A 10,745-nucleotide genomic window follows, 5' to 3' on the forward strand; every position below is an offset into this window, starting at 1 on the left:
TTGTGGCATCTTCTCGGTGAGCAGTTCATGCTGGGGATTTTCAGGATGGCTCGGGACAACGTCAACTGCGGTCAAGAAAGGTGTTGAAGAAAGTTTTGAAGGCATCGACCAAGTTTGTGAGTCTTGCTAATTTGTTAAGGTATATTTCCTGAAATAAATATGCCTTTCCTCTGGAAGAAAGCAGGACTATTCCCTTCAAAGGAAGCCCTTTTAGGATCAGCACTCCATAGAGGATCCATCTGAAACAAGAGCAACTGTAGAACAGGTTATGGTGGAGATTAACAGAGTAAACCCTAAAAAACCCATCTATCTGGTCCAGGGAGTCTCATCAAACTCATCGATGAGAAAGCCTAATCATTTATGGTAGTGTGTAACTTCCTACCTAAAACTTGTCTTCATATCTGAAGACTTCATAGTAGCAAACTTGATGCCAGACTGTAAATAAAAGGGTTTGCAGTGGAGCTCTGAGGAACCGTAGGTCTCCAAGGCTGATATTTATTCCTGGTAAATTAGTAGAAAGACAGAAGATAGAATTAGTAGATGCTGGGAGACATACAAGTTGCTTAGTCAACGTTGCTCCTGTAAGAGGGATTTCTGCCTTGGAGAATTTTGAGTTCTACGAAGGGTGTTGCAGACATGAAAATTATAGTGATCTGGTTAATGTATTCTACTTGAATTTCTACAAACCTATATTATCAATAAAAAGAAATTAAAACCCTCAAACCAGCAAAGAAACCCTACCCATAACTAAGGTGCTAGTACAGATACATTATTAATAGATAAGAGCTAAAGGTAGGGATAAATGTTCTTTCAACTGAGGAAGATGCTCACCAGAGTTCCATGTTAGTCTGTATTGTATAACTTTCATAAATGACCCAGAAGTACTGCAAATAAGCAGTAAGTGGCAAGATTTGCTGATTAGTTTAAGTTATTCAAAGCAGCAAGGGCACAAACTGACTAGAAAATTGCACAAGAACAAGACTGAGTGATTGAGCAGTTACATGGCAGGTGAAATTTGATGCTGGTAAGTCAAGTATGGCACAGAGGTGAAACGCATTCTTAGCTTCATATATGAAATGGTGGATTCTGAGCTGACTAGGGCCAGTCAGGGGTGAGATGGTGGGGTTACATGAAACAAATAGGCATTGTTTTCAGCGGCAGTCACAAAAGCAAATCTCATGTTAGGAACAACTGGAGAAGGAACAAAGAGGATGTCATTATGCCATTGCATAAATTCATGGTTTGTCTACACCTTCAGTGCAGTTCTGATCTCTGCATCTCAAAAAGGGTGATGCAGTGAAAATTCCTGTATTTTAATTTGTGCTTACAGCCTCTTGTCCTGCCACTGGATACCATAGAGAAGATTTTGGATTGATCTGATTTGCATCAGCTGTTTCTATGCTTTGACATGATCCCCACTGAGCCTTCCCTTCTTGGGGCTAAGCAATCCTATCTGCCTCTGCATCTCCTCATATGTCAGACACTCCAGCTTCTTAATCATTTTTAGTTGCCTTGAGTGGCAAGTTCTCTGGGCTCAGTACAGTGTATATATGTAGTTCTTGTGCTGGGAACCCAGATCTGGATGAATAATGAAGTCACAGTCTCCACAACAAAATGTGTCCTTAAAGGCAGATTTAATCTTATCCACATCCTGCTTTACAAACAGTTTCTGTCAAAGGGAGTTACCCTGGGAATGGATGATGATAGTGTAGTGATAGAAATAAAATGTCATTTTTACAGTCCAACAGTGAAGTGAATGGAAATAAGATGTAATGTTTCAGTCTAGCTTCAGTAATGACTATTTACAGCTGACTGGGGGATCTTCAGACAATGTGGCTGATCTTTGGTTTCAGTCTTACCCTGAGGCTGCAGCTTGAGCTAGATCCATACAGTCATATGCTGTTAATCAAGGACATCCCTCCAGTGTAACCAGCTACTCAATGTAATCCCTCTTTAGGGCAGCCATCACCCGTCACAGCTTTTGCCTCCCATGGAATGAGACTTGCTGTGACAGGGACACGTTCTCTGCTGTGCTGCATCTGCAGGCTGGGTTTTCTTTACAGTGGGTTTGGTAAGGAAGTGCCATTTGTTTCTTGCAGTGGAGCATGTGGTGTGGGAAAACAAGCCCTTTCTAGCACTATAATTATTACAGTTACCAGATTCATGTGAGTCTGGCTCCTCCCACATGTCTCCAGCCCAATCCTCTGGATCGGGACTCACCCTGAGAGTTGCAGTGGTCCTTTCTCCACCTTTTAATGGCTTTTCCCAGGCCGCCGTGTGTCTCTTGCAGTGCGTGTGATAGTCCCTGAATAGTGTGTCTCTCTTCTCACACCAGCCCCAGCCTTTCTATTTGATTCAGCTTCTACTTGCTTGTTGCTCCTTAAAACAGATGTATAGTGCTTTTTTCTCCTCCCACGTTTGCCCCCTCAGAGTCATGGCCTTTGTTGCATCAGACACATCCTGTGTTGATCAAACTAAACTTGTGGGGGTTCTTCTCTCTCTGTTACTAATACATTTGGAAAAAACCTACTTTTTTAATTACTAATCTGTTTTTATCTCAACCCATAAGTTTCCTTCTCACTTTTACCCTTTGGATTTTCCCCCTACCCCACTGGGAAGAGGGAGTGAGTGAGCGAGCAGCTGTGTGGTGCTTATTTGCTGGCCAGGGTTAAACCACTACACTGTGGGTTCAGCTGCTACTGAATTACTACTTTCTGCAAGCCCAGACTGTGTTGACATGCCTCTGTTCATGCAGGTGAAACTTGTGAGTTCTGAGACCTCCACCTGAACTCATTTCGCCTGGTGCAGATCTCTTTGTAGCCCCGGTCAGTCTAGTTGCTGGCAGATTGACTGCTGGAGATGCCTGTGTCATCCAACAGTTTGTATCTAAATTTACTTTGCCCAAGTGCAGCAGCCATGACCTTGTTACATGGAAAAGGTAGAGCAGAAACTGTGTGTGCGATTGGCTCCCTCAAATTTTCATTTACTCAATAGTTTACACCTCACTGGGTTATTTTTCTACTATATGATTGCTGAGTATGCAGCAGCACAAGGTTAATCAAAAAGCAGTGTCCTCTCCCTGTCTGAAGGGATGGGGAACCTACGAGCAGTGAAGAGGTGGTGTTGATCAGACACAGCATCCTTAGCTGGGGCTAATGCTGGACGTGATAACTTCCATCCTGTTCTTGTAGGGGGCTCTTTGACCATCCTTCATGCCTTGTAATCCTCTGCATTTTTGCCATTTATGAGAGGTTTTTCAAAGGGGTTCTTTGATTAATTTCTGTGTCCAGAAGCTTGTTCTACCTGCCCCTTTGGATGGCATTCTACAGTGACCATTACTTGACTATTTGTAGTTCATATGTCTGTTCTTGGGTGACAGGAACTCTGCTCTCAGTCCTGTGCTTGTACCCCCAGAGGGGGCCTGCTATGTAAGAAACAGCTTTAATTTACAGTTAAATAAGAGCCCACAAACCCATGGCATGGTGTTACCATGTAAGAACAGGTATGTCTCATTATACATGAGTATTTGAGGAAAGGAGAAAGAAAACCAGCATTTCCCTGCAGAGGCTGCACGGCACCTGCCACCTGCCCAGAAGCACTAGCAAAAAAATAAAGATTCTAAGGGTTACATTTGTACATGTACAAGTCCTCTAAGTGTACGTAGCTCACGCTCGTGACTTCTTGTGCCAGAGGCAGAAATATTAGCTGCTGGACAGTCCAACATAAAGCAAATCCTGCCCCTGGGGCAGTAGGATAAGTCTGTGTGCACTTGTGAAATGATTACTGGAAAAAAATTTGAAATTAAACTTATATTAGAGCTATAGCATTGTTCACACTCTAAGGAAAGGTATAACATCACAGAGGGCCCCAGACAAGAGTGCAGCTGGCATGCAAGGAATCTCTGGTTCTCTAGGCAACCAGCACGGAGGCTGGGGTGGTGTGGAGATTCTGTAGCCAGGTTTTGTAGGATGTTGCAAAAAGAAAGGTATTGCATGGTAGTGTGGGACTGATAAACTGCAGGCCTGACACTCTGGGGTCAGCTGCCTGTCACGTTTTGCCAAAATGCCACGAACTTTGCTCATTATATCATTATAATACCAAAACACATCTCCATCCCAAAGGCTACTTGCCTCCAAGGTGTGACCACCTCTCACTGAGCAGGGTCTTTGAATTTTTCTTAGCCTGTAACTTTAAAAGCAAAGCATTTTATATCAATCCTAATAAAGGTATTTATGACTAGAGTCACTCAAGCCCCACTTTGAAGGTAAAAAGTATTATAAAAATGGCCTAACAAAGGGGAACTGTTAGGGAAGAACTCATCTTGAATAAGTCAGGGAGGACTCCATCACTGACTGACTCCTAGGATCAGCTGAGAGGCTGAACCTGTTTCCCTCCCCCACACACAGGGGTGCCTTTGGGTAAGGTCTGAACTTTAAACTTAGAAATCTCTATGGAGTCTCTTTCTCTTTCCTAACTTTGCACACTATATCACTCACATATATACTTGCACCTGCTTTTTGCAGACAGTTGCTGTCACTGGCGATCCATAAGAATCTGTGTAACCTATTGCTTTAATAAATTGCACTGTTCGTATGGCCGGGCATTAAAGTTTCTCATTGGGCACTGCCACATGCTGAGCCTGGTCATGTGAGTCCATGCAGTGTGACCAAGCTGAGTGTGCAGTGTGCTGTGAGTGCATCCGTAACCGTGATAGTTCACAGAGGATGATTGTGACTGCACTAAATTGGACATCACTCAGAACTTAAACCTACTGCACCTAGCCTCCCACCTCGGTGAGGAGAGTTAGAGAGCAAGGTGGGTTATTTTCTGCCAAACTACTTTGTCCTTTTAATGCAACAGCACTAGACCTTAGGAGTGTCCAGAAATGGTGCAGGAGTAGAGAAGCTGTGCATGCTGAAGAATCTAGTTCTGTTTCTATAAACAAATGCCTTTCGTTAGCTTTGACTCTTGGCCTTGGCAAACCTAGGTATTATTATCCCGCTTCAAAGATGGGCCATTCTGATAAGAAATTTTCAGCTTGACCTTAAGAAAAGAGTTTGTAGTTGGCAACTCCATTAGAGAAGGCAGTATCCTTAAAATTATCTGCTGAGACCTTCAGAGCTCTGCCCTAGTTCTGTGATGCCAGGATACAGTCCCAAGGAAGAATTATGGAACTACATTTAACCTGGGAAAAATATGCTGGGAAGAGTAATTTGAAAGAAGGAAAATACATGATCTCACTGGTAGCTGAATGCAAGAGCAATTAGCAGAATGAAGTACCAATTTTTTGCATCAACTAAATTAGCCTTTGTCACTGGGAGACTTTCAGTCAAAGACTGTGTTCCCTTTAGAAACGCAGAGGTCAGTAGAAAAGAGCAGCTTTTTAAAAAAGATTGTTGAGGACTGCCAATGGCTGTAGCTGATCAGCAGGAAAAGATCCCAATCCTTTCCAAATTCCTGGGAGAGAAACCCAGAAAGTCAAAGGGCCTTGTTTGGCTCTCCAGCTGTGTTTTTAAATGATTGGTTATAAATATTTGTAGCTTTCTTCTTTTCTCCTCTCCTGTCCCCAAAAGGAGTGAATGTGTTTCTGTTGCATTTTTGTAAGCTGCTACTTCTTGAGATTCTGTGAAGTGATGGGTTGAAGAAGGCAGTGGTGAAAGACATAGATGCTTGCAGAGCCTTCTGTCTTCAAAGTCTGCTTTTCAAACTGCTGTTCCGTGGAGGATTCTGAGGGAGTCAATATTAAAAGGCAGTATTAAAAGAGAATTGCATAAAGGAAAAGTGGGAGTGAACTGATTAGCTCCAGATATCCTTAAGAAGGAGCAGTGGTATTTAACACGGATGAAAACATGGGAGATGTCACAGTTCCCCTTCTGTACCAAGAAGATATTCTTAAAAACATCTGTAAGCACTGTGGAAGTGCATTGATCCTCGCAGATACAAGGACAAACCTCTCCTAGTGCAAGAGGGGAAGCAGAAGCAGTCAGAGACTGTCATTGGGCATCTGCAGAAGTTGGTCTCTTCCTGGCTTTATTTCTCAACTCCTGTAACTAGATTTATTCCCTCAGAGGGGTTTGTACAGGACAATGAGGAAATTCCAATGAGATGGTAGGAGGGAAAAAGTGTTGTGCTGGTACTGGATGACCTTCTCCTGAGGTCTCTTCCCACCTGCACGAGTTCAGAGCTTATGATACTGAAAAGCTGTAAGCTGTAAAGAGGACTAGCATTACTAGTTACCATGTTTCACTTCTTTGTGAGATTTATCTTCTGGTGGAAAAGCTGGAAAATGTGATATTTTCAGACAAAGAATTACCTATCCTAATGCTTCTGGCAGGAGCCACAGATGCTGTAAGTGACAATTACTGGAGTCCAATGCCATATTAAAAGGGAACATATGATGGTGCTGAGCCTACACATCAGCAACCCATACAGCATCTGCTCTGGCAGCAACAGAAGCTGAGCAGAACAGAGCAAAACTATCTGTGCTGCTGCCCATTCTGCAATTCAGTTGTCCCTTTGGCTGCAGGGAAAGAAGGGCAGAAGGTCAGTGCTCAGAGAACGCAGCTGTCAGCAAGAGGAGGTGAGCAGGAAACTGCATGGTATGGAAGGGGAAGAAGTGGGTGGGAGTACAGCATAGTCTGCTTACCACAGCCAAGAGGCACCCAGCCACACGTCCTGTACACCCACAGAGAGAACATCATCTGCCCTTTTGCACTCGTTCCAGACTTACCATGCACTACAAAGTACTGCATAAGAGTATCTTCCAGAGGCATATCATGATTTGCCCAATTAACCCTGAATTCACTGTAAGCTTTCAACTTCCAAAGCCATTATAAGCCTAATGAAGGTCACTCAGCTACTTACCACAGTTAATCCTGTTAAGAGTGAGGAAGTTTTAAAGTTACTTTTGAACTCACATAGATACTGATAATCTGGCACGAGCTGCAACACATTCAATGAAACTTAATACACATGAAGTTTTTCTTCTTCATTAACTGCATACAGAACCACGTTTGCCTTAAAATGATGTCATTTCCACAACTGGAAAGTTAAACCGTTTAATTTAATATCTCCAAAGTTACACCACTTAACATTGTTTTTCACCACCTTTCTTTCCAAACATGAAATTTAACCATCCTGCATGCCGAGTCTTTTATTTGGGAATGGAATGCATAAAATAATGACTTGAAGAGGAAGGCCTTGCCCATTTTAAGGACTCTGAATGTTCTAATTTTCAATCCTTCATGACTACTGTATAGGATATTATGAGGTCATTGTCATCGGAAAATGCAAAACAGAAGACCAATAAACTCACATTACATAAAAGTGCAGGAATGATTTTTCAACAGCTACATACAAAAATGAGTGATGAAATGATAGAAATACCCAAATATGGTATTCTGGACATTCCGGAGCTACTTCAGGAGAACAAATTGCTTGACTGTTTTGAAATGGCACCAAAAGCCAACGTGCTATATGCATTATTTATATCAGGAAAAAATTCCATGTATTTACAGTTCATGATTTTTATGAAATAGAAATTAGTTAGTCTCAAATTAGTCTCAAATTAGTTTGCATAACAGCAAAGAGCTCCTCCTAAACAAACCCCAAACAGTTTCAAAGTTCATGCAAGCTCAATTTTGCATAGACTTATTTGTGCATGTTTAATGCTAAAATTAACAGTGTTCCTTTGTTAAAACTAACAGTGTAAAGAAACCTTAACATGAATATGAGTTAAATATTCCCTTCAAGACTGCTTCCCGTTGCCTGTAGTAGGTAAAGAGGACTTCAGTATAAGACAGATTATAGTCTATGATAAAAGATGTTAGGCACATTTTTGTAAAATATTTATATGTTCAGTCTTCTTGCAGGACCAGAATTGGATAAAATTTACTCCATAAAGTAGTTCCAGACTACAAAAGTAGATCAATGTTCTTCAAGGTTATTCACTTCATTTTTATCAATCAGTGAAACATTAAATCACAGAATCTTAAGGGTTGGAAGGGACCTCAAAAGATCATCCAGTCTAACACCCCTGCCAGAGCAAGACCACCTAGAGTAGGTCACCCAGGAACTCATGTAGGTGGGTTTTGAATGTCTCCAGAGAAGAAGACTCAACAACCCATCTGGGCAGCCCATGCCAGTGCTCCATAACCCTCACAGTGAAGTTTTTCCCTATGTTTCTTTGGAACCTCTTATGTTCCAGCATGTACCCATTGCCCCTTATCCTGTCATTGGACATCACTGAGAACAGCCTGGCTCCATCCTCCTGACACATGCCCTTTACATATTTGTAAACATTAATGAAGTCATCACTCAGTCTCCTCTATGCTGAAGAGCCTCAGCTTCCTCAGCCTTTCATCATAAGACAGATGCTCCACTCCCTTCATCTCTGTGTCCCTGTGCTGAACTCTCTCCAGCAACTCCCTGTCCTTGGATTGAGTGGCCCAGAACTGGACACAATATTCCAGATGTGGTCTCATGAGGGCAGAGAAGAGGGGGAGGAGGACCCCTCTCGACCTACTGCCCACACTCCTAATACACCCCAGGATGCCACTGGCCTTCTTGGCCATGAGTGCACATTGCTGGCTCATGTTCATCCTGCTGCCCACCAGGACCCCCAGGTCCCTTTCCTCTCCACTGCTCTCTAACAGTTCATTCCAAAACCTGTACTGATACATGGGGTTTTTCTTTTCCAGATGCAAGACTCTACACTTGCCATTGTTGAATTTCATTAGATTTCTCTCTGCCCAACTCTCCAGCCTGTCCAGGTCTCCTTAAATGGCAGGACAGTCTTCTGGTATGTCAGCCACTCCCCCCAGTTTAGTATCATCAGCAAACTTGCTGACAGTGCCCTCTGTTCCCTCATCAAGGTCATTAATGAATAGATTGAACAGTACAGGTCCCAGCACTTACACCTGAGGAACTCCACTAGATACAGGCCACCAACTAGACTCTGCCCCATTGACCACAAATCTCTCCCTTCTTCCCTTCAACCAATCCACCTCGCTACCAGATCATCCAGCCCACACATTCTCAGTTTTGCTGCCAGGATGCTGTGGGAGATGGTGCCAAATGCTTTACTGAAATCAAGATAAACCACATCCACTTCACTATCACCATCTATCCACTTGGTTACATCTTCATAAAAGGCCGTCAGGTTGACTCCTCCTAATAACCCTCTTGTCCTTGAAATGCCTGGAAACAGTACCAAGGATAAGTCGTTCCACCTTTCCAGGGATGGAGGTGAGGCTGACCAGTCTGTAGTTACCCAGCTCCTCCTTCTTGCCCTTTCTGAAGACTGGAGTGACATTTGCTTTCCTCCAGTCCTCAGGCACCTCTCCTGCTCTCCATGAGTTACTGAAGATGATGGAGAGTGGTTTAGCAATGACTTCCATCAGCTCCCTCAGCACCTGCAGGTGCATCCTATCGGGGCTCATGGATTTATGTACATCCAGATTGCTCAACTGATCCTTAACCCAGTCCTCATCAACCAAACAAAACTCCTCCTTTAACCTGACTTCCTCTGGAGTCTGTGGCTCCTGAGGACAGTCTCCAGCAGTATAGACAGAGGCAAAGAAGGCATTCAGTAACTCTGCCTTCTCTGTATCCTCTGTCATCAGGGCACCTGCCTCATTCAACAGTGGGCCTACATTGCCTTTGGCATTAGTTTTATCTGCAATATATTTGAAGAAGCCCTTCTTCTTCTCCTTGACATCCCTTGCAAGGTACAAGTCCAAGAAGGCTTTAGCTTTTTTAGTTGCCTCTCTACATTCTCTGATAACAGTCATATTCCTCCTAAGTGGCCATCCCTTCCTTCCATGATCTATAGACTCTCTTCTTCCACTTGGGTTTGCCCAACAGTTCCCTGTTTAGCCATGTGGGTCTCCTGGCTCCCTTGCTTGATTTCCTACCCACTGGGATGCTCTGATCCTGAGCATGGAAAAAGTGATCTTTGAATAGAGACCAACTGACTTGGGCCCCTTTATCCTCTAATAACCTGTCCCATGAGATATCCCCTAGCAATTGCTTGAAAAGGCCAAAGATGGCCCTGCTGAAGTCCAGGGTTGTGATCCTGCTTGGTATTCTCTTCCTACCACACAAGATCCTGAACTCCACCATCTCGTGGTCACTGCAGCCAAGGCTGCTCTCAGCCTTCATGGCTTCAACCAGACCCTGCTTGTTTGCAAGTACAAGACCCAGTAGTGCTCCTCTCCTGGTTGGCACATCCACCATTTGCATCAAGAAGTTATCATTGATGCACTGAAGGACTCCTGGACTGTAAGTGACTAGCCCTGTAGGCCTTCCAGCAGATGTCTGGGTGGTTGAAATCCTCCATGAGAACCAGGGCCTGTGATTCTGAGGCTGCTTCCAAGCTGCCTGTAAAAGGCCTCATCAACTTCCCCATCCTTATCAGGTGGCCTGTAATAGACACCCACAATAGTGTCACACCTGCTAGCCTGACCCACACACTCTCAACTGGCCCCTCATCCTCACCTGGACAGAATTCAGTACATTCCAGCTGCTCTCTCACACAAAGAGCAACTCCACCACCTCACCTTGTTGGCCTCTCTTTCCTAAAAAGCCATCCATGACCACATTCCAGTCATGTGAGCTGTCCCACCTTGTCTCTGCAACAGCCACCAGATCATAACCCCTTGCCCATACACAGGCTTCCACCTCCTTCTTTTTATTCCCCATGCTGCATGCATTGCAATACAGGCATTTCAAGAAGGAAGCCAGTT

The sequence above is a fragment of the Colius striatus genome, chromosome 4 (assembly GCF_028858725.1).
Source record: "Colius striatus isolate bColStr4 chromosome 4, bColStr4.1.hap1, whole genome shotgun sequence".
NCBI lineage: Eukaryota > Metazoa > Chordata > Aves > Coliiformes > Coliidae > Colius > Colius striatus.